Raw genomic sequence first — 26152 nt, forward strand, 5'->3', positions numbered from 1 at the left:
GATCCGTTCTGAACCCCAATGCTATGATTCTGTCTTTTATGCAAGCATAATCTTCTATTTTAGATTTCCATTTATTATATACTAATACAGCTACGCCACTGCTTGCTCTTTTGTCACTTCCTACACTGCTATAGAGCATTAGGTATCCGTCTAAATCTGCAATTCCTCTCAGCTGTTTCATTGTTTCTGTAATTGTTGCAATATTAATGTTTCTTAGTTTCAGTTCTTTACACAGCTCTGTTTCTTTTAAGTGCAGGCTTCTCACATTTCAAGACGCAATGTTGAGCTTTCCCAATATTCCTAATCGTTTTTTCCTTATCTTTCTTGGATCGTCTTCTATTTAATCCCTCCGGCTTGTTTCTTTGAAGGTTATGAGTAAATCACGGGAGGACATTCCGCAGCCTGAGTAGACATGTGGTAGGGGTGCCACCTTTTGGCCTCATGACTTGCCAGTAATTTTTCGCCGAGGTTTATTTCCTCTAGCCTTCGGTAAACCAGACACCTAATTACAAGGCAGCAGCTGTTTAATTTTTCCTCAGGGTTATTTCCCCTAGGAACGTTGACTTTATCATGTTTAAGAGCCCTTCCTGCCCCATGTCTGGGTCCTCCTGGAGGCTGTCTAATCCGATGTCTTCAACGGCCTCGTTGTGGACTGCTCTTCGTCTGGTCCCAATACTTCGACCCCTCTGGCTTGGGCTTGGCTTAAACTTCCGCGCGCATAACTCTCAGAGTATAACGGGACACGCAAATCTCCTCACCACCGTAAGGTGACAGTCCTCGAGAAAGAGGGTTGATCTCCCTCTACAATTTGTAGTCCACATATTTCCCTCCATTACCAAATCTACTATTTCTTAATGTGTAAGGATGTATCCTAGCAACCAAACCATTGTTTTAGTCGATCTAGACCATAAATTTCTTTTCCGCGCTGCTCGATTCAGCACCTGACCGTTAGTGATCCGACTACAATTTAAGAGCTATTGTCCCTTTCATGTCCGAAATGATTATGGTCCACGTTTTACTTCTTAAGTAATAGAACCCAGTACGTTTTCCTCGATGGTGAGTGTTCATCGGAGGTGAGGGTATCATCTGGAGTGCTCCAGGGAAGTGTGGTAGGTCCGCTGTTGTTTTCTATCTACATAAATGATCTTTTGGATAGGGTGGATAGCAATGTGCGGCTGTTTGCTGATTGTGCTGTGGCGTACGGGAAGGTGTCATCGTTGAGTGACTGTAGGAGGATACAAGATGACTTGGACAGGATTTGTGATTGGGGTAAAGAATGGCGGCTAACTCTAAATATAGAAAATGTAAATTAATGCAGATGAATAGGAAAAAGAATCCCGTAATGTTTGAATACTCCATTAGTAGTGCAGCGCCTGACACAGTCACGTCGATTAAATATTTAGGCGTAACATTGCAGAGCGATATGAAGTGGGACAAGCATATAATGGCAGTTATGGGGAAGGCGGACAGTCGTCTTTGGATCATTGGTAGAATTTTGGGAAGACGTGGTTCATCTGTAAAGGAGACCGCTTATAAAACACTAATACGACCTATTCGTGAGTACTGCTTGAGCGTTTGGGATCCCTATCAGGTCGGATTGAGGGAGGACATAGACGCAATTCAGAGGCGGGCTGCTAGATTTGTTACTGGTAGGTTTGATCATCACGCGAGTGTTACGGAAATGCTTCAGCAACTCGGGTGGGAGTCTCTGGAGGAAAGGAGGCGTTCTTTTCGTGAATCGCTACTGAGGAAATTTAGAGAACCAACATTTGAGGCTGACTGTAGTACAATTTTACTGCCGCCAACTTATATTTCGCGGAAAGACCACAAAAATAAGATAAGAGAGATTAGGGCTCGTACAGAGGCATATAGGCAGTCATTTTTCCCTCGTTCTGTTTGGGAGTGGAGCAGGGAGAGAAGATGCTAGTTGTGGTACGAGGTACCCTTCGCCACGCACCGTATGGTGGATTGCGGAGTATGTATGTAGATGTATATGTAGGCTTCCTAATATTCAAATTTATATTCGATGTTAAAAAAGTTCTCGAACTAACTGAAGGGTCCGATGCCACTACGCCAACTCACAACCAAACCATCACCTTCCAAGCTAACATAGACCTCGGGCTACAGAATAGATTACGACAACCTATACTCTAAAAACTCATACGGACGCAAAGGAAATATTGTTGGCGTTATGTTCTCTTTCTCTTTGCTCACCTCCTACTTTACATGCTACATCATTATTATGCTACCGGACGAAGCCGACGTCTGAGGTTGGTAGGTTCAGTTGACAAAAGTTCTCTTTTTCATATATGCTTTTCTGTCTGTTGTCAGCCATAGTTATTTTCCTGCCCCAGAAACAAAACTCGTCTACAACTGTTAATGTCTTATTTCCTAATCGAGTTCCTTCAGCATCGCTTGTTTTTATTCGATTTTATTCATTGACCTTGATTTACTTTAATATTCGTCTTATATCCTACCTTTCAAGACACTGTCCTATTCGTTCAATTGTTTCGCAAAGTCCTTAGCTTCTCTGACATGTAATCGCCTAGTCAACGGCAACCCTCAGAGTTTCAGATTCTTCCCATGAACTTTAACACTCTTCCCAAGTTCCTCCTTGGATGCCTTCACTGCTTACTGCCCGCAATAGCTGTTTCTATTCACGCGATGTCCAGTCAACAGCCATGCCAGATTACGAACATTTTATTCGTTTCATTTAATCCTGACTCACCATTAATAACAATCAGGAGCACGTCCACGATTAGCGCTTTGTAGAAAAAAGCAGCGAATGATTCTAGAGCTTACGCCCTCCGCTGTACTTGGCCTAAGGATCAGCGCCGCTGAGACGTATTTGGGGCGACGGCGCTGTGTTTGGGGACGTGTCGCAACGGCAGCAGCCCAAAACTCTGCGAAATAAACGTGAGTGGGACGAATATACTGGGACGAGGAGAATGTATGATACATCCCCAGATACCAGGGAAACACTACAACAGAGTCACCTTAACTCAAGTCAGGGCATAGTTTATTTCATCAGTAGCCTCGATCGCTACCCGCTCAGTGTGTTTACAATTGAGAAACGGCACTCAGAGACCTGTGACTTTGGACTGGTCGCAACTTCCCAGCACGTAGTAATAGTTTTTCTGCTTGCGATAGAATTATAGAGCAAATTCCATCACGAGATGCGCAAAACTATAGACCTATATCTCTTACGTCGATCTCTTGTAGAATTTTAGAACATGTTTTTTGCTCGCGTATCATGTCATTTCTGGAAACCCAGAATCTACTTTGTAGGAATCAACATGGATTCCGGAAACAGCGATCGTGTGCGACCCAACTCGCTTTATTTGTTCATGAGACCCAGAAAATATTAGATACAGGCTCCCAGGTAGATGCTATTTTTCTTGACTTCCGGAAGGCGTTCGATACAGTTCCGGAACCGCGCGGCTGCTACGGTCGCAGGTTCGAATCCTGCCTCGGGCATGGATGTGTGTGATGTCCTTAGGTTAGTTAGGTTTAAGTAGTTCTAAGTTCTAGGGGACTGATGACCACAGTAGTTAAGTCCCATAGTGCTCAGAGCCATTTGAACCATTTGATACAGTTCCGCACTGTCGCCTGATAAACAAAGTAAGAGCCTACGGAATATCAGACCAGCTGTGTGGCTGGCTTGAAGAGTTTTTAGCAAACAGAACACAGCATGTTGTTATCAATGGAGAGACGTCTACAGACGTTAAAGTAACCTCTGGCGTGCCACAGGGGAGTGTTATGGGACCATTGCTTTTCACAATATATATAAATGACTTAGTGGATAGTGTCGGAAGTTCCATGCGGCTTTTCGCGGATGATGCTGTAGTATACAGAGAAGTTGCAGCATTAGAAAATTGTAGCGAAATGCAGGAAGATCTGCAGCGGATAGGCACTTGGTGCAGGGAGTAGCAACTGACCCTTAACATAGACAAATGTAATGTATTGCGAATACATAGAAAGAAGGATCCTTTATTGTATGATTATATGATAGCGGAACAAACACTGGTAGCAGTTACTTCTGTAAAATATCTGGGAGTATGCGTGCGGAACGATTTGAAGTGGAATGATCATATAAAATTAATTGTTGGTAAGGCGGGTACCAGGTTGAGATTCATTGGGAGAGTGCTTAGAAAATGTAGTCCATCAACAAAGGAGGTGGCTTACAAAACACTCGTTCGACCTATACTTGAGTATTGCTCATCAGTGTGGGATCCGTACCAGATCGGTCTGACGGAGGAGATAGAGAAGATCCAAAGAAGAGCGGCGCGTTTCGTCACAGGGTTATTTGGTAACCGTGATAGCGTTACGGAGATGTTTAATAAACTCAAGTGGCAGACTCTGCAAGAGAGGCGCTCTGCATCGCGGTGTAGCTTGCTCGCCAGGTTTCGAGAGGGTGCGTTTCTGGATGAGGTATCGAATATATTGCTTCCCCCTACTTATACCTCCCGAGGAGATCACGAATGTAAAATTAGAGAGATTAGGGCGCGCACGGAGGCTTTCAGACAGTCGTTCTTCCCGCGAACCATACGCGACTGGAACAGGAAAGGGAGGTAATGACAGTGGCACGTAAAGTGCCCTCCGCCACACACCGTTGGGTGGCTTGCGGAGTATCAATGTAGATGTAGATGTAGAGATCTGAATTACATTCTAAGAGGCCCATAACTATGGTCAACATAAAGCCAGCGAGAACGCTTTCGTCCGTGTAAGGCGCTTATTCAAATGAGCGAACAATTAAGCAGTTGCACGACTTTATTTATTCTTTTTTATCGGGCGCATCCAACAAACGGCACATTAAAACCTTTCCCTTCGTAGTGCGTTATTTTTCTCTAATTCTATTCGCAACATAATTTGCGGACAGTATCCATATTCAGGATTGCCAAAACACTCTGACTAGCTTGTAAGGTTGTTGCAGAGGAGGTTTGTGCTGAGAAATAATTATTAACAGAAAAACTGGGCATGTTTGCGGCTTCCGAGTTATTTAGCATTCAAGTTAGCCAATCAGGTCGTCGTGCACGCAAATTCAAGTACCTGCACACGTTAAAATGCGGTAACGCACAGACATCTGTGGGTCCCCACTTGTTCATATCCTGTTAAAATGTACCTGTTTTGGAAGTGATAAATTTAAGCTAGATGAGCGAAAGCAACGCGGAGACCAAATGAAGAACACGTTTGGTGACACTGTCTCTGGCAGGCTGCTTGAAACCGCGTCCATAATCTCATTGGTTAGCTTCAACGATAAATACTACGGAAACGGCTCATCACATCGAATTTTTTCTTAACAAATATTTCATAGCAGAAACTTCCTTGCAACATCCTTATAAGCTACACATGTGATCAAAAGTATCCGGATACCCCCATAAACATATGTTTTTCATATTAGGTGCACAGTGCTCCGACCTACTGCCAGCGACCTCAGTAGTCATTAGACATCGCCTGGGAGCAGAAGGGTGCGCTTCGCAGAATTCACGGACTTCGTATTTGGTCAGGTGATTGGGTGTCACTTGTGTCATACGTCTGTAGGCGAGATTTCCACACTCCTAAACATCCCTAGGTCCACTGTTTCCGATGTGATAGTGAAATGGAAACGTGAAGGGACACGTACAGCACAAAAGCGTACAGGCCGACCTCGTCTGTTGACTGACAGAGACCGCCTGCAGTTGCAGAGGGTCGTAATGTGTAACAGGCAGACGTCTGCATCAGGATCCACTGCAAACACTGTGACAGTAAAGCGGGAGGTGAGAGAACTTGGATTTCATGGTCGAGCGGCTGCTCATAAGCCACACATCACGCCGGTAAATGCCAAACGACGCCTCACTTGGTGTAAAACATTAGACGATTGAACAGTGGAAAAACGTTAAATGGAATGACGAGTCACGGTACACGATGTGGCGATTCGATGGCAGGGTGTGGGTATGGCGAATGCCCGGTGAACGTCATCTGCCAGCATGTGTAGTGCCAACAGTAAAATTCCGGGGCGGTGGTGTTATGGTGTGGTCTTGTTTTTGGCGGAGGGGGATTGCAACCCTTGTTGCTTTGCGTAGCACTATCACAGCACAGGCCTACATTGATGTTTTAAGCACCTTCTTGTTTCCCACTGTTGAAGAGCAATTCGGAGATGGCGACTGCATCTTTCTACACGATCGAGCACCTGTTCATAATGCACGGCCTGTGGCGGAGTGGTTACACGACAGTAACATCCCTGTAATGTACTGGCCTGCACAGAGTCCTGACGTGAATCCTATAGAACACCTTTGGGATGTTTTGGAACGCCGACTTCGTGCCAGGCCTCACCGACCGACATCAATACCTCTCCTCAGTGCAGCACTCTGTGAAGAATGGGCTGCCATCCCGCAAGAAACCTTCCAGCACCTGAGTGAACGCATGCCTGCCAGAGTGGAAGCTGTCATCAAGGCTGAGGGTGGGCCAACACCATATTGACTTCCAGCATTACCGATGGAGGGCGCCACGAATTTGTAAGTCATTTTCAGCCAGGTGTCCGCATACTTTAGATCACATAGTGTGTGTTGACTGTTTCTCACCACCCTGTACGCCACCGAAATACCAGGGCGTACTGAAAAGTAATTCCTCCGTAGTTTTAATCTGAAAACACTTGCAGCTTTTTAAATAAAAGAAACCTTATTAACACTCTACATCCGTATTCTTCTGCTTTCATCTCAACGGAATCACTTTGGCGACAAACACATTTCAACCAAAGAGAGACCAGTTTGTTCATACCGTCACTGTAGAATGTCTGACATTGTCGACGGAGGAACAACCTCATCTCTGTTAGTACCGCTTCGTCACTATCAACTTGAAGTCTTCGATGATGTTCTTTAAGTTCTGGAAACAGATGAAAATCGGATGGGTCCAAGTCGGGCTCGTATGGAGAATGATCTATGACCCTTATGGAGAACAATCGACGATATTGAACCCAAGGCAATCGATTGTTGCTGATGTCGCTGTGCTCGTGTGTGGTCTGGCTTTGTCATACTAAAGGAGAGGGTCCTTCATGTGTGTACGAACTCTTCGATTAGAAACTCGATTACAGCACGCTGTTCTCAAGCACCAGCATAGTTACGTTAAACACTGCCATGTTACACACTACAATTTAGATCCATCTAGTAGCAGAGAGTTGAAACTTGCGTCAGCGAAACGGGAAAGTCGCCCGAGTAATACGCATGACATACAGAGCACGCTTACACAGTTGTAAAACCACCGTAGGCTACCGTAGACTATCGCTAAGTCAGAACAGACTGCAGTTATTTCCTTAGAAGCTATGGTCAGTTAAGATCGTAACCGGTACGTTAGATGCGCTGCATGCCTACCAGGCATTACCTCATTTCGATCGCCTACTTTGCGTTCGCGATCTGTCTCTTACTAGGTTCCCCTAGAGACCGGCACTCAGAAACTGAGTGAGGATAGATAAATGGCTCCGTGACTTTCGGAACATTTTTGTTCTATGTAGTTATTCTCCTGTCTGTTACTTAAAAGTACACAGTATCTATAGTAAAATTGAAAATGTCAATATTTGATTCTGGTTTTATTCGAAATTTATTGATTTGTAACGTCGAACAGAGGGGTGTTGTATTGAAAATAAGGAAAAAATGTAACCCTAGGCTGGCCGCTGTGGCCGAGCGGTTCTAGGCGCTTCAGTCCGGATCCGCGCTGCTGCTTCGGTCGCAGGTTCGATTCCTGCTCCGGGCATGGATGTGTGTGATGTCCTTAGGTTAGTTAGTTCTAAGTCTAGGGGGCTGATGAACTCAGATGTTAAGTCCCATAGTGCTTAGAGCCATTTGAACCATTTTTTGTAGCCCTAGAAAACAAAATACAGTTACCTCAAAAAAGGTAATTTGATAAAAAAAACGGAAAACAAAAACATATCTGACATCTCTTCAGTACTTCGTCGAGCCTATATCAAACATGTTTCTGTTATTCATAAACATCGTGCTCACTTACTAATAATAAAAGCAAACTATTGCCTTTGATCACGACGGATAGCGTTGCATTGAGTACAAAATAACGACAACAGTAACATAGATTCTTTCGTGTTTGTGCATGTAAACCGTACTTGCATCAAATGTAATTGCTTTGTTTACATAAAAACCCAGAAGTTAACGCTATCAAGTAATGTTTATTACCTATAAAATGCAATTTATTTTTAGGGACACAATCCACTCAGTGTACTAACATTCGGCCCTAGTTATGTGTAAAGCAAACAAACAAACGAGAAACAAAGAGATTTAGTCGTCTCCCAGTTTCGTTATGTTTCTCTCCCTACCAATGCTACCAAGACATCTGGAAATCATACAATTGATTACGTCATTTACCCTATGTTCTGTACCAAAACTGCCGGCCGGAGTTGCCGAGCGATTCTAGGCGCTACAGTCTGGAACCGCGAGACCGCTACGATCGCAGGTTCGAATCCTGCCTCGGGCATGGATGTGTGTGATGTCCTTACGTTGGTTAGATTTAAGTGGTTCTGAGTTCTAGGGGACTGATGACCTCAGAAGTTAAGTCCCGTAGTGCTCAGAGCCATTTTGTACCAAAATTACCGAACCGTAGTTTTGGTGGAGTACAGCTCTAGTGGCATGTAATAATTCGCTCGATATTGAGAACAGATTAAAAAATTCGGAGGCTTTGCTTTTCAGCAAGCCATCGTGTATTAAGGTGTCCGTGCTTGAGATATGACGTCACAATGAGATGCAAGAAAAACTAGCTTTTGCTTAAAGCAGAGATGAAATTGGCAAACAGCTCTTGATAATGACTGTTCTCAGAGACTTCCAACAAACTTTAACCATAGTTTCTACCCTTTTCTAAACTTTTTCTCGCTCATATGCTTAACGCCAAATGAGCACAGTAACGCGTTAGTAAAGTAATCAGACGTTGGGGAGTCGATTCCCTATAAAATGGGGGTTAGGTGTTAACTGCTTTTGTAAAACGAGTAACGCATTGCTCGAGAGCTGACCCCTTCCAGTGGACGGCCCGCACTGTGCCTGGCCTGCAGATCAACGGCGCCGCGAGATGGGATCTGCGTGGTGACGCATTTGCGGCGACAGAGTGCTGTGTTTGAGTCTGGAGACGTGTCGCAACGGCGCGCCTCGCTGGAGCGGCGCTTGCCTTATAAGCAGCGTGAGTGGTTTCTGTATGTGTGTGTATATGTGTGTGGTGGAAGGGGTGGGGGAAGTGGCAGGGTGGGGTGGGAGGGGAAGCGGCTGCGGCTGCGGCCGGTGTCCGCGGAGGGGACGAGGGACTCCCTGGCCTCCGGCGTCGCGCAGTCAGTGCGCAGCGAGCGCTCGTGGCGTCGAGGTGTGTGACAGCGCGTAAGCGTGCTTCCTAGCGGCCGCATCTACTGTCGGACTACTGGCTGCGCGCCGTGTCAACGAAGCGTCACACGCACTCCGGGAGCGCGTGATTCTTCTCTGCTGCCAACCTCCTCTTTTACCACCTGTGGTGAGTCCAAGAAACCAATACGTTTTCTCAAGATTTTGTATTTTTTTCTTTTACGTACCTATTCCAATAAAACGTCATTTTCGTGTGTGTTTATTTTACGGAGAATGACGATACTTATTTTTCACTTTTTATGATATTTTTTTGACTTCCACTCAGTTTTTCCCGTCTCATTTATGAAGAGATACCGTGTGCCACCAGCATTCGCAATTGTTGGAACATGTGTATGCTTAGTCTCCGCGTGTATAATCGAGCGTCAACAGTGAAAGCTCGTGCTGACATCGTTCCCTGCCACTTCAGAACTTAGTGTGTTGTTGATTAGCGTAATACATGACGATATGTACGTAATGCTAGTGGCACTGACAGCTGTGTGTGACAAATTGAGAGAAGCTTAATTTATGCGACATTCTTGTGAAATGATTCGTTCTACCAGTATCCTGACGTTCACATGCCGCGTGAGTCTAAATTGGCCCCAAAAACCCTTTAAATACTTCACGATCTGTAGATTCAGAAACCCTAGAGATAAGTTATCTTTCTGAGAATAAACCGCGAATTTTTTCTCTTGGTTCTTCAAATTATTTACCGTCTGTGACGAGCCCAACAAACCATTATGTTTAAGTATTTTTCATATTTCTTCCAAATAACTTATTTCCCAGTGACTCGTCTTTTTCAATTGTTAACTATGGGAACTGACGAATATCTTTTCACATTTCTCATACCGTATTTTTGTAATTGCCACTCGGTTTTTCCCGCCTCACTTACTATAACAGATAATTCATTGTGCTACAAGTATTGGCTCCCTTTTCTGTAATTTGTTAGCCTCCTGACGTAATAAATACAGTCAACCACCATGAGGTTTATCAATGTTGTGTACCTGTAGGGGCACAGGGCATTGTAGTACATAACAACTTAATATGATCTAATTACAATAAAGCAATTATTACGTAAAGCGTTATAGTTTGGTATATTTTGAGACATGATCATCATTTACCCATTTATGTTTCTGGAACTTTGTTTATATTCTTTATTGGACTTTCTTCTAGAAAAGTGTACAGGTGCGGTCTAAGCACCTTTGTCACTGGTAAGGTGTTGACGTTCGTTGGCTGTTCATTTCCCTCCGTCAGTACTTCCTGCTCTAATTTAGCGGCTTTTGTTGCCATCGGTGGCAGCCGAAGAAGATACAATTGAGGTCTTTTTCGGAGCAGCAGTAACAGAAGGGAGATGGGACCATACCGACACGATACAGGTGCCGGCAACAACTTCCGTAACTAAATGTAGATGTTGTCACTAGGAAGTTCCTACTGTAATTTGTTTCTAACATCAAGGATGTTTTGGCACTGCAGAGACAACTGTAGCATAACCTCTTCCCTTACTTTCAAATGAATGACTTAGTTTGTCATTTCACTGCTTCCTAAACTGAATTTTGATGGTAAAGAGGAAATCGTGCAGGGGTAGTTTATTGTATCTCAATGTTTCTTTAGCTCCAGGTATCGCCTTATTTACTGCCTTCTGAACCTTCAAGCCCTATGACTCGAGAGCTCCTGTCGACCTTCATTTGCGATTATTGGAACATGTATGCGGTTGCTTAGTCTGCGGGTGCCGAATCAAGTATTTACAGTGTACACTGCCATTTAAGAAGACAATGTGTTCTTGGAAAAAGTAATAAAGTGACACTGACTGCTATGCTTGAGAAACTGATTGTCAAAATGGTTCAAATGGCTCAAAGCTCTAAGGGTTTTAACATCTGAGGTCATCAGTCCCGTAGATTTAAACCTAACTAATCTAAGGACATCACACACATCCATGCCCGACGCAGGATTCGAACCTGCGACCGTAGCAGCAGCGCGGTTCCGGACTAAAGTGCCTAGAACCGCTCGGCCACAGCGGCCGGCAACTGGTTGTCGTCTACTTGTGCGACGATCATGTGTGTTATGCTGTTATCCAACATTCAGATCCTGCCTTGAGTCAAAACTTGCCTTAAATTCCCTTTAGGAAAACATTTCCTTATTTATTTTCTCTTCAAGGGTTAAGCGAGGACAAAGTCTGATGTCTATATATTCTTCGGTCTTTCCATATTCCATCTTCATTTTGAACCATAGTTTGTATCCAGGAATAGCTGGTAAATATTTATAACATCTTCTACTGTTTCTTCTCAGTTTGTATCATTATTTTTAATTTCTTCTGGCTGTGTTTGGATATTGTGTAGCTGGTGTTCAAAGTCTGTTCCCAACATAAAAACTAAAACTGCAACTGTGTTAAAAAAAAATTATGTTGGCTCCTTAAATGTCTGGGTTTTGAGGTTGTTGTAAGTGATTCGTATACATTTCAGAATTTATTCAGCCTTTCATCCAGGTTTGTATCATTATTGTGTGAAATGTAGTATTTTAAATATTGAAACGCAATCTCTGACAAAAAAAAGTGAAGGGCCCAGAGGAGGAGGAAGTAAAAAATTGGAACTTCGCGTGCTGAAAGGGTATGTGACGTAATTTCAATGATTACAATATCGAATCAAATTTACAAACAAGTTGGCAATATCGCGCCATTTATCAATAGTGTGTTGCACCCCCTCTCGCGCCGCCCGTTGTGACCGAGCGGTTCTAGGCGCTTCAATTCGGAACCGCGCTGCTGCTACGGTCGCAGGTTCGAGTCCTGCCTCGGGCATAGATCTGCATGTCGATAGGTTAGTTACGTTTAAGTAGTTCTAAGTCTAGGGCACTGATGACCTCAGATGTCGAGTCCCATAGTGCTCAGAGCCATTTGAACCATTTTGAACCCCTTTCGCATAGATACATGATAAACGAGTGAGTCGGTTGAAAGCCGTAGCATCCTCTGCAGAGGCAAGCTGACCCACAACTGTTCTAACTGGTCGTCGCTGTTCTGGATACTCGCACTTGGACGGAGTTGGTTTCCGAGATGATTCCACACACGTTCTATTGAAGCAGATCAGTGGACCTCGCTGGGCACGGGAGTACCTCAAAATCAGACAGTTCAGCGAGACATGTGCAACTTGCGGACTGGCACTGTACTGTTGAAAATTGGGACCACGACGCTGTTGCACGAGAGATACCACGCGAGGACGCAAGATCTCCTTGACGCGTAGTTGTGCCTTCAGTTCCCTCAATCACTACCACCCTTGATCTGAAGTCATCCCCTATGGCTCGCCACACCATGGCGCTAGGAGTAAAACCAGTGCATTGGACGAATGGGACCTCTCTCCTGGTCGCCGCCGTACTTCCTGACGATGGTGGTCTGGGTAGTGCACAACCGCGATTCATCGCTGAATATAGTGCGACGCCATTCATTGGCAGTCGATGCACCACTCCAGTCGCAGCCGCTTGTGTTGTGGTGTTAATGCCAGTGTACGCATGCAACGGTAGTTGCCTACTCCCCTGCTGCTAGTGAATGGTGCGGAATGACACAGAAGGTTCCAAGGAGACAATTTGGTGTTCTCAGAGGCCAGGTACAGTTGTGAAGATCTGACGGTACGCTAGGTGAATAATATGGCAATCATCCCTTTGTGACCGAGCGGTTCTAGGTGCTTGAGTCCGGAACCCCGCTGCTGCTACGGTGGCCGGTTCGAATCCTGTTCAAAAAATGTTCAAATGTGTGTGAAATCTTATGGGACTTAATTGCTAAGGTCATCAGTCCCTAAACTTACACACTACTTAACCTAAATTAGCCTAAGGACAAACACACACACACCCATGCCCGAGGGAGGACTCGAACCTCCGCCGGGACCAGCCGCACAGACCATGACTTCAGCGCCTAAGACCGCTCTGCTAATCCCGCGCGGCTTCGAATCCTGCCTCGGGCATGGATGTGTGCGCTGTCCTTAGGTTAGTTAGGTTGGTTCAAATGGCTCTGAGCACTATAGGACTTAACTTCTGAGGTCATCAGTCCCCTAGAACTTAGAACTACTTAAACCTAACTAACCTAAGGACATCACAGACATCCATGCCCGAGGCAGGATTCCAACCTGCGACCGTAGCGGTCGCGCGGTTCCAGACTGTAGCGCCTAGAACCGTTCGGCCACTCCGGCTGGCGGTTAGTCAGGTTTAAGTAGTTCTAAGTCTAGGGGACTGATGACCTCAGATGTTAAGTCCCATAGTGCTTAGAGCCATTTTTTCACTTTCAGAGCCTAAGCGTACTTAGCGTGCTTGGCAAGTGCGTGAACTAGACTGAGGTAAAAAAAAAAAAAAAGTCATGGGATAGCGACACGCACATATACAGATGGCGGCAGTATCGCGTACACAAGGCATAAATGGGCAGCCCAGTGGTGGAGTTGTCATTTGTACTCAGGTGATTCATATGTAAAGGTTTCCGACGTGATTGTGATTGCACAACGGGAATTAACAGACTTTGAAAGCGGAATCGTAGTTCGAGCTAGACGCATGGGACATTCCATTTCGGAAATCGTTAGCGAAATCAGTATTCCGAGATCCACAGTGTCAAGGTCTGCCGACAATACCACATTTCAGGCATTCCCTCTCATCACGGACAATGCCGTCGTCGACACCCTTCCCTGAACACCGAGAGCAGAGGTGTTTGAGTAGAGTAGCCTTTGCTAACAATACAGCGTGAAATAACCGCAGAAATCAATGTGGGACGTACGAGGAACGTTTCTCTAACAACAGTGTGACGAAATATGTCGTTTTAGGGGGCTACGGTTGCAGACGACCGACGCGAGTGCGTTTGCTAACAATACGACATCACCTGCAGCGTCTTTCCTGGACCCGTGCTTAGATCGGTTGGAACCCAGACGACTGAAAAATCGTGGCCTGGTCAGATGAATTCCGATTTCAGTTGGTAAGAGCTTATGGTAGGGTTAGAGTGTGACGCAGACCCCACGAAGCTAAAAAAATGGCTCTGAACACTATGGGACTTAACTTCTGAGGTCATCAGTCCCCTAGAACTTGGAACTATTTAAACCTAACTAACCTTAGGACATCACACACGTCCATGCCCGAGGCAGGATTCGAGCCTGCGACCGTAGCGGTCGCGCGGTTCTAGACTGAAGCGCCTGGAACCACTCGGCCACTGCGGCCGGCCCACGAAGCTATGGACCCAAGTTATCAATAAGGCACTATACAAGCTGGTGCTGGCTCCATGGAATGGACCGGGTCCTCTGGTTCAACTGAACCGATCCCTGACTGGAAATGTTTACGTTCGGCTACTTGTAGAAAAAACAACGATGCAGTTTTTGTGGATCACAATGTCCCATGTCATCAGGCCACAATTTTTTGTGTTTGGTTTGAAGAACATCCTGGACAATTCGAACGATTCATTTGGCTACCCAGATCGCCCAACGTGAATCCCATCACACATTTATGGGACATAATCGACAGGTCAATTCATACATAAAATCCTGCACCGGAAACACGCGATTATGGTCAGCTATAGAGGCAGCAGGGGAATCCCAACGACTTGTTGAGTCCATGCCACGCCGAGTTGCTGCACTACGACGGGCAAAAGGACGTCCGACACCATAGTTGGAGGTACCCCATGACTTTTCTCTCCTCAGTGTACGAGAAGAAGTGAACGCACACTGCTGGCCATTAAAATTGCTACACCACGAGGATGACGTGCTACAGACGTGAAATTTAACCGACAGGAGGAAGATGCTGTGATATGCGAATGATTAGCTTTTCAGAGCATTCACACAAGGTTGACGCCGGTGGCGACACCTACAACGTGCTGACATGACGACAGTTTCCAACCGATTTCTAGCTTACCATATCTTGTCTTCGGGTAACGAGCGGTGGCTTGGACGTTTGTGATATTTATTTTGTTTCTCCAATCGAAATTTGGAGTTTGGCTTTTTCTGCTCACTGTTTTACTCGGTAACTGGGATGTCTTCTCGATTTGACTTGTCGGAGAAGAATTAAGCAGGATGCCACTTTATGGCTTATCACCTAACGAATAAACTTAATGATCTAACATTTCGAACTGGAAAATTTGCATTAATGAGCATTCGAAGATATCAGTACGTTTACTGTCCACAGCAGAAAAAAGTTTCCGAAGTATAATTACAGCCGTATCTCTGAGAAAACTTTTTCATATTTTTAGCTGACGCTAAGCTGCGGAAATCGGGCAATTATTCGGCATATTCTACGAAGATTTATTCGAAAACAGTGACAAATACATCGTTAATGAGGGTAAAAGACAGGAAGATGTTGCTCTACAAAAACTGAGCGTCGTAATGTAGCGCTAACTGCATCACATTGGTAAACTTTCAGTAGCACTAAATAGGATCGAAGCGCAACTGTCGCACCATTCCTGACAACGATAGTCGAATTTCTTTCTGCTATTTGCGTCACCAATAGGGAACAACATTGTGTCCACGATGAACGAACTAACGCAGATGCTCGGCACGAGACCCAAGGCTGCGCTGCATTCCACGCGGAATAGGACTTTCAGTGCTAAGATTTAATGATCTGCCGGCGGCAAGGTCTTTAAAGGCAGAACGCTACTTCCAGACTGCGTAATCACCAGCAAGCAACTGGCCTTGACTTTGCATTCGCCTCGAATGATCTGCGAGTGAACGAGGCAGGAGAGCAAGCTAATTATTTGTATTTTACTGTTACCAGTAACATTTACTGCTTTGTTTATTTTAACACAAAAAATGGCTCTGAGCACTATGCGACTTAACTTCTGAGGTCATCAGTCGCCTAGAACTTAGAACTAATTAAACCTAACTAACCTAAGGACATCACACACATCCATGACCGATGCAGAATTCGAACCTGCGACCGTAGCGGTCGCTCGGTTCCAGACTGTAGCGCCGCACGGCCACTCCGGGCGGCTTATTTTAACACACTACAACGTGTTTGCATCATGTTTTGCCCGTCTTCAGGCGTTTACGCATACAGTTGTTATTTAGAGAGAAAATGTCGTAGGCCAAATTAAACTAGAACTGTTCTGATCACTCACTGGCCGCGGTGGTCTCGCGGTTCTAGGCGCGCAGTCCGGAACCGCGCGACTGCTACGGTCGCAGGTTCGAATCCTGCCTCGGGCATGGATGTGTGTGATGTCCTTAGGTTAGTTAGGTTTAAGTAGTTCTGAGTTCTAGGGGACTGATGACCACAGCTGTTAAATCCCATAGTGCTCAGAGCCATTTGAACTATTTGTTCTGATCACTCAAAAAATGGCTCATATGGCTCTGTGCACTATTGGTCTTAACATCTGAGGTCATCAGTCCCCAGAACTTAACTAACCTAAGGACACCACACACATCCATGCCCGAGGCAGGATTGGAACCTGCGACCGTAGCGGTCACGCAGTTCCAGACTGAAGCGCCTAGAACCGCTCGGCCACACCGGCCGGCTTTGATCACTCAGAACAAGTGAATTTCCTAAACAAGTCATCAAAACAGTTCTAGGTTAATTTAGACAATAACATTTTATCTTTAAGGAACATATGTATGTATAAACACCCGATGACGAGCAAAACATGCTCCAAATCCGTTGCAGTTTGTTAAATTAAACATAAAGTAAATAAATGTGACTGGTATCAGAAAAATACAAATAATTGTTCCACACGGTCTCGGTTCCTAAACTTAACCTGCTTGGCTACAACTCGTCTGTTTTACTACGACAGCGTTTAAAGAATAATAAACGCCAATCGTTGCTCTCAACCCTTTTCTTGTAATACAGGGTGTTTCCAAGAGGTTAATCCGATTTCACAAAACTATATATTCTTCACGAATGAACGTCAGAAACCTTGTGAACTTTATCTTCCCCGTAGAACTACGAAGTTTTTATTTTCAAAAGAACCGTTCAATTTTGCAAGGGCAGCACTTCTTTTAAGTGCACCCATAAATAATCTCAGGGTACTTTATCCAATCACGTTTGGCATTATGGTTATTATTTACCTTTCACAAACATTCAGTCAATAGTACAACTCTTCCCATACTTTTGCGACCGTTTCTGCGATTACTGAAGTCGCTATTGTTGATATAAATTAAGAGTTCACCCAGAATTGTTGGAAGGAGGGACGTGACACCCCTGACCTTGAAGGCGAGGCGAGTGCAATACAGTATCTGATCTAAAGTATCCGGACGCTCCTGTGTAATGTGGAATTGATGACTAGACGTCACAAGATGCTGACCAGCCATTGTAAAACGAGACGAGGAGCATTGTCTTGTCAGCAAGAAACAGCAACTGCAAAATGGGTGGGTCAGAGAACTCAGTAAGGGATTGGATTATTCATTAGATATTACCTGAGAAACAAACCCATCAGAGATATTTCAAACGTTTTACAGCTGCCCAAGCTTACTATTAGAAATATAATTATGAAGTGGAAACGTGGAGGAACAAGCACAGCTAAATCAGGACATGGCAAACTTCTTGTACTAAAGAAAACGGGCCCTCGAGCATTGCGGTGGTCGTAAAAAATCGCATGAAATAAGCGGAAGGAACGGAGTATAAAAGTATGGGCTACAATGGTCTAGCAGCTCGTCAACATTCACCCACGCATCTAGTCAAGACTAAGTGACGCTTGAGGCGTCGTGAAGAATGACGCCACTGGATAATACACAGGGATGGCAGTTCGATGGAAGGGTCTAGGTTTCGCGAATTCGTGGAGAACGTTAGCTGTCATTATGTGTAATACCAACAGTGAAGTGTGGAGGAGGCGGTGTTGCGGTATGGAGCTGTTTTTCATGGTTAGAGTGCGCTCCCCTTACCGCTCTTGAGAAAACGACAAATGCGGAAAGATATGGTCACATTTTACAGCATTGTGTATGCGTACCATACAGGAACGGTTCGGAGACGATGATTGTTTGTATCATGCACCCAGTCATGAAGCAGCATCTGTGATGCTGTGATTTGTTGACAATAGCATTCCTGAAATGGACCAGCCTGCCCAGCGTCCCGACCTGAATCCAATGAAACGCATCTGCAATGAGCTCGAACGTCGACTTCGCTTCAGACCCCAGCGTCCATTATCACTACATTCTCTGATTCCCGTTCTCGAGGGAGGAACGGCAGCCATTCCCCCACTCACATTCAGACACCTCACTGAAATTGTCCCCAGCAGAGTTCAGTCCGTCAGGAGGCGAAGAAGGGTAGACACACTCCATACTAATGTTCACTAACATGTATCCGTATACTTTCGGTCGCATAATGTGCCCCTGGAGCAGCCTAACAGCTTCAGGAAACAAGGAAAAAACTCAATTAGGATGGCGATACAGTGTTTCCTAGATTCCTTAGAAGCCCTAAAAGAGCTACAACTAAGGTACCAGACAGGGAGAAACATCCCAAACATACAAGGTTAGCTCCTTCTGCTACAGCATGCCAGGTACTCGCCCGTTTACAGGATTCGGAAAAAGCCTTGAATTCCTGTAACACTGATACTGTGATGGAAGGAACATATGTTGTGGGGAAGGCTAACCAAAGATTGCGTTTTATTGACAGGACACTTAGAAAATGTAACAGACCTACTAAGAAGTCTGCCTACACTACGCTTGTCCGTCCTCTTTTAGAATAATGCTACGCGGTGTGGGATCCTTACCAGATATGACTGACGGAGTACATCGAAAAAGTTGAAAGAAGGGCAGCACGTTTGTATTATTGCGAAAAAGGGGAGACAGTATCACATAAATGATACAGGATTTGGGGTGGATATCATTAAAGCAAAGACCTTTTTCGTTGCGGCAGAGTCTTCTCACGAAATTCCAATCACGAACTTTCTCCTCCGAATGCGAAAATATTTTGTTGACGCTGAGCTACATAGGGAGAAACGAACACTGTCATAAATCAGAGCTCGTACGGAAAGATATAGGTTCGTTCTCTCCGCGCGCTATACGAGATTGCAATAACAGAGAATTGTGAAGGTGGTTCGATGAACCCTCTGCCAGGCACTTAAATGTGATTTGGAGAGTATCAGTGTAGATGTAGATGTAGATTTATATGCTTCCTCAGTGGAAGGCCCAAAGAGATGCGATGTTACGTCTTGTAGGCGTCGAAGCACCCTCAGTTTTTCTTGATTTACAAGACACAGGCGGGACATCGCAACGCTGATTGTGCCTCATAGAACTCAGGCGTTGCCCCCTCAAGACAGGATACTAGTCCCTTTGGAACGCTGCACAGAGACTAGAAGTACCATGCGGTCATATGACCGCACTACCACATATGTAAGTCATCGCAGTGGAGAGGTCTACATGCGCCAGTCGGTTGTACGAAATCAGGGTAGTGAGATGGACCGAGGTATGTATGGGACTGGATGACAAAAAGGAGCTATCGTATATTGATGAAGTCGTCAGATTTGCTAATGTTTCAACGTAGACTGTCCAACGTGTGTATAAGTAGTAGTGTACTGTAGCATCGTCCAAAGTTCACGATGCCACTCGAAAGTCAGCAACGCGAATCGGTACCAAAGACGTTAGCGATGTCTCGCTGCAATCCAGAACGACGAAAGGGAGGCGCTTCTGGATACACGCTCTCTCTCTCAGCACCGCAGCCCCATCGCTTAGAGATAGATACAAGAGCCGAGCACGAACTCGCTCAGCCCCAGTTGGTGACTTCCGAAGAAACAGTCAACATCATCTGGTTAGGACGCCAATGTTATTCAAGTCTCAGATGGAACTGTGTTTTGGTAAATGTTAAACTTGTACTTCAAGAGATGAGTTTTTAATTGTGAGCATCAAATGATGCTTTACGGTTCAGATACAGTTGTCAATATTCGACACACTTATGTGGCAATGGACCGTACAAAGTTGAGTAATCTCTTTATCATTCTCGTTATAAAGTGTGCTAATGTTTCATATGTTGTAGTTCCGATCAAAGAACCCGCAGTTTTGACTGAACGATTGTAGTTTCGTTACGTCATAAGATGTGCCACTCGCAGCTGCGTAAGAACAGTGTTCGTAAAAATATCCTAGCTGACAGGAGCGGAAGACGAGTATCATCCCTTGTCGATAACTATTCGTTTCAAACGCGACAGAAACTGACACTGTCAGGAAATGCATGTCCATTTCAATCGAGCAAAAATATTTAGAGAAACTGCATGCGATTGACGTCTGGAGTCGAATTCCTGAAAAACTGTATTGCTCAGAGTAGCACATAAGGCTCTACGCCTTTAGTGTGTCGTTCAGCACAAAAACTAGACATTAGCTGATTGGAGGCGTTTAGTGTGGGCTGATGAGCCGTGATCCTGCCTCTTTTCACATGATCTTGGTGTCGAGTGCCCAATGAGCCGGTTACGTCGCTTTGTGTGGAGGATGTGTAGTGTTGGCAGGAGAGCCAACACTGTTTTTCTAGAGGAGGCCGAAATGCACGCGTTTAATCACACGCTGACTGGCGTGAGGTCTGGAACAGGACAATATCTTGAGAATTGTAAATAAAGTACGTAGATGATGCAATACTTAACTTTAATCCACAATTGTAGAACATCTCTCGTTACGGTACATGCTTCATAATATTAATTATCAATTGAATACGGCGCCTTGCTAGGTCGTAGCAAATGTAGCTGAAGGCTATGCTAACTATCGTCGCGGCAAATGAGAGCGTATTTGTCAATGAACCATTGCTATGAACGTCGGCTGTACAACTGGGGCGAGTGCTAGTACGTCTCTCTAGACCTGCCGTGTGGTGTCGCTCGGTCTGCTATCACTGACAGTGGGGACACGCGGGTCCGGCGTATGCTAATGGACCGCGGCCGATTTAAAGGCTACCACCTAGCAAGTGTGGTGTCTGGCGGTGACACCACAGGATGTAAATCACACTAGATGTTGTTTTGTTGGGGCTATTTTTCGTACCGTGCCTTGGTTCGGCACATTCAAGATGACATGAACTGATACGGAAATTTGGAAATTTGTGGTAAGATCTTATGGGACCAAACTACTGAGGTCATCGGTCCTTAAGCTTACACATTATTAATCTAACTTAAAGTAACTTACACTGAGGACAACACACACACACACACATGCTGGAGGGAAGACTCGAACCTCCGACGGGGGAAGCCGCGCGAACCGTGACAGGACGGCCTACACCGCGCGGCTACCCCGCGCGGCAACTAATACGGCCTAGGGCTTCGGTTCGCGGATGAATTTTCATCAATGGAATTTGAGAGATGTGATGCGATATCTGCACAAAACTGCTGAAGAAAAACGACGAAGAGACGGGTAGAAGAAAAGAGGGTAGCCTCTATGGCTAGTAATAAAGTCTTCCTTGCTCCTTAGTTCGATCGGAAATTTTGGCCTTAGATTTCCGGTACTGGCAGTCATCTTCTTGATGTCAAAGACCTTGTCAAATGGGATGGAGAAGCGGCACTCTCTTGCCTTGGGATGCGGAAAGGTCTCTAAAAGACGGTAGAAGAGTCAGCAGTGAGCAGTGACCAATATCATGAGGATGCAACAAGCAATAGAAACCACAGCATTAAAGTAACTTAATGTTCATCCGCACGCAATGTGGTCTGTAATCGAAAAAAGTGTCATGATAATCTCATCATTGGTAGAAGATACCGGATTAGTTGCCGATTCGTATCTCTGGGAGTGGATTGCTAAGGGGAAGGTAACTATGACAAAAAATTGGAATAACGAAAGAAAGTATAACGTTCTACGAATTAAAGCGCGGAATGTCAGAAGTATGAATACGGTAGGGAAGCTAGAAAATCTGAAGAGGGAAACACAAAGGCTCAATCTAGACATACTGGAAGTCAGTGAAGTGAAATGGAAAGAAGATGGGCTTCTGATCAGACGAATGTAGGGTAAAAACAACAGCAGCAGAAAATGGTATGATGAGAGTGTAATTTGTGATAAATAGGAATGTAAGGCAGAGAGTGAGTTGCTTTAAACAATGCAGTCTAGTGATTGTTCTCGCCATAGTCAATAGTACAACAACGCTGACAACCATATTTCGGGTATTTATCCCGTTGTCACAAGGAGAAGATAAAGAAATAGAGAAAGTATATAAGCGCAATGAAAGGGCAACTCAGTATTTAATGGAAGATGACAATTTAATAATTGTGGGGGATTGGAACACAATGCAAAGGAAAGGAACTGAAGCCGCTGTTATGGGGAAAGACTATAGTGGGAATGAGAGAGAGGAAAGACTAACTAATTCTGCAATAAATTTCAGTTATTAATAGTGAACGCTTTGTTAAAAAATCCAAAGAGGTGGTGGTAAATTTGGAAAACTCTTGGAGACAAGGGAAGATTGCAGCTGGATTACATCATGTTCAGGCAGAGATTTCTAGATCAGATATTGGACTGTAAGGCACAGCCTGGTGCAGATATAGGCTCAGGACACAATGATGAAAAGTTGGCTGAAACTTAAGAGACTCGTACAACGAAATGGGATACAGAAGTACTGAGAAATGATGAGATGCGTTGAAGTTCTCTGAGACTGTAAACACCTTAGTAGGCAAATCAGTTGAAGGAGAAGCAATCACAGAAGTTGGACAAGCTAAATACAAGAAAAGAAACTACAAGGAAACCTTGGGTAACAGAGAAAATACTTCATTACTTCAGTTTATCAACGAAAGAAGAAAGACATACTGATCTGGAAAGGACAGGAGTACAACAATATGTCACTCAGAAATGATATACACAGGAAATGTAGGGAAGCTAAAGCGAGATGGATTCGGGAAAATTACAAGGAAATCGAAAAAGAAATGGCCTTAAGATCGTATGATTTAGCTTATTAGAGAAGTCAAAACCACCTTCGCTGAAGTTAAGAGTGCAAAAAGAATTCATTTGTCAATTAAACACAAAGGAGAGAGTGGACAGGAAGAATGCCTCTGCGAGGGGTGGAACTGTGATAGAACAAGCAGAGGAAGTCGATGTGGAAGACAAACGACGTCTACTACTCCAGTCAAAGACAGACAGAGCTTTGGAAGAAATGAGATCAATAAGGCGGTAGGAGTAGATAACATTCCTTCGGAATTTCTAAATACATTGTGGGAACGGACAACCAAACGAGTATTCAAGTTTCTGAATAGAATCTGTATGACTGGAGACATACCACCAGCGCTTGGGAAAAATATTATCCACACAATCCCGAAGACAGCAAGGGCAGGTAAGTGCGAGAATTATCACACAATCAGTCCAGCAGTGCATGAATCCCAGTTGTTGAGAATAATAATATACAGAAGAATGGGAAATAAAATCAAGCACCTCTTGGGTTATGATCAGTTTGGCTTTAGGAAAAATAAAGGCACCAGAGAGATAGTTCTGACATTGCCATCAATAATGGAAGCAAGGCTTAAGTAAAATTAAGATTCGTTCATCGATTTCTTGTCCTATAAATGGCATTCGGCAATGTTAAATGGTGAAAATGTTCGATATTCTCAGAAAAACAGGTTAAGCGTTAGGGGAAGACAGGTAATATACAAAATGTGTAAGAACCAAGGCTGAAAGACCAAGATTGAAGTGCTCGGATTAAAATGCATTTAAGACAAGTATACAGTCTTTCACCCCTACTGGTCAATCTGTACAGCGAAGAAGCAACAACGGAAATAAAAGATATGTTCAGGAGTGAGATTAAAATTTTGGCTAAAAGGATATCGATGATAACATTAATTGATGACATTGCTATCCTTAGTGAAACCAAGGAAGAAGTATAGGATCTGCCGAAGGGAGTGAACAGACTATTGAGCATAGAATATGGATTGAGATATACAAATGGAAAGACCACTGACAGCGCAAAAGAGGCGCTATAAGGGGCATCCCGTGTCAACGTGCGAGGGGCGTTCAGGAAGTAAAGCGAAACTCTTTTCTCTGCCAGTTTCGGTTGAAGAAATGCGGAATTTGTAGTGGGAATCGTGGAATATTCTCACTTCAGCGCCTATAGCTTCATGAAGTTACAACACATCACGGCGCCATACGTAGCCTTGAAAACCGCGTCTTTAACGGAGGTACGTCCCAAGCAGAAAGCTGTTATTCAGCTCCTTTAGCGGAAAACTAGAGCATCACAGATGTTCATAGGCGCTTGCAGAATGTCTACGGAGGCCTAGCAATGAACAAAAGCACGATGAGTAGTTGGGCGACGTTTCTGTCATCGTCGCAACAAGGTTGTGCAATCCTGTCGTATCTCCCGCTTGTCCGCCGGCGACACGCAGCTGTGACTTACGGAATGTTGGAACGTGCGGACACTCTCATTCGAGGTGATCGATGGATAACAATCAGACACCTCACCGCTCAACTGGACGTGTCTGTTGGCGGTGCTGACACACTTGTCCAACAGTTAGGTTACTCAGAGATGTGTGCGCGCTTGGTTCCTCGCCGCCTGACAGAAGACCATAAAGAGCAACGAAGGACCATCTGTGCGGAACTGCTCGCGCGTTGTGATGTTGATTGTGACAATTTTTATCGAACTATTAATTAACCTATGGTTGACATACTTTGTAAAATGATGCACAAGTGAATTATTTCATTTCTTAGCTACAGAGTGGCTTCTGTCCTTTTGTCACGTTGATCTGACTAAAGCGTAAACATCAAACGCCATCTCACAGTGTGTAGACTAAGTATTCTCCATTCCCATTACAAAGTTAGCACAGAACTTACGTTAATGCCGAGCACTTGCAGAGAAGACACGTTGCATTGATGTGCAGCATGTATGATATGTCACATGTACTAGCTTATTTCATTCTAGTATGTTATTGTATGGTACATAACACGCTTAGAACTAGAAACTGGTAAGTGCATTCAGGATGCAGTTTGCTAAATGAGAATCAGCGTAGTACCTAAAACCGTTCACAAACCTCGTATTACATCCGGTCAAAGACTCGCCGGTGCCCGCTTTCTCACGAGTGAATAGCCTTTGGCGGCAACGTGTGTGACGTAATGCTTCCTCTGGCTGCGGAACTCCAACTTGTTTGAGCAAGGGCGCAGCCTCAGGGTATCCGGAGAATCCACAGCCAGACCTTCCACAAAACTCTTGACTTCAAGGCAACTGTTTCTACTCGCAGGCTGAGCCGTACGCGAACAATTCTCACGACGGTAAAAGTGGCCACTTCTCAGCAGCTGTCATAAAATGTACTGCTACTGTTGCTGTTGAACTATTTCCCGCTTTAGAATAACTATTAGGCTGTTTGCAGAGGCGTTGAACATTGCAGACGGTGAGTGTGGATCCTGTCGACGACGAGGTCAATAGGGACGCAGCACAAGCTCACACTGGCGACGGTTTTTGTGTCCTTTTCAAAGCAACCGTCTGAGTCAGTAGTAAGGGAACCACTGAAACCTAGGGGAACCGACAACGCCGGGGTATGCGCCACATGGTTTCACGGTTTCTGCTTCTGACTCTCCCTAGAACAATTTACACTACTTGATCAAACGTATCCGAAAACTTATAAGTGGACATTACTATAGGATGTGTCTTCCCTTCGCGTTTATTACGGTTAACTCTGCTGGGGACACTTTTTAATGAGGCGTTTGAATGTCTGTTGAGGAATGGCAGCCCCTTCCTCGGGCCGCAACCAGGAATCTTAGTGATACTGGACTCTAGGATCTGGTGAGAAGACCACGTTCTAACTCATCCCAAAGCTATTTCAGTGGGTGGATAGATCAGCATATTTCAGACGTGCTGCTTTAAGACAGGGTGCAAGGTCATCGTCTCTGAACTGTTCCTCTGTCATACACTGTATATCATACTGTACAATGTGTTCAGATCTTTTCGCCTTTAGCATTTCTAAGCGCAATAAGGGTATCACAGTAACCACGGAAAACATCCCCACACGGTAACACAAC

This window comes from Schistocerca americana, chromosome 5 (genome assembly GCF_021461395.2).
Source record: "Schistocerca americana isolate TAMUIC-IGC-003095 chromosome 5, iqSchAmer2.1, whole genome shotgun sequence".
NCBI lineage: Eukaryota > Metazoa > Arthropoda > Insecta > Orthoptera > Acrididae > Schistocerca > Schistocerca americana.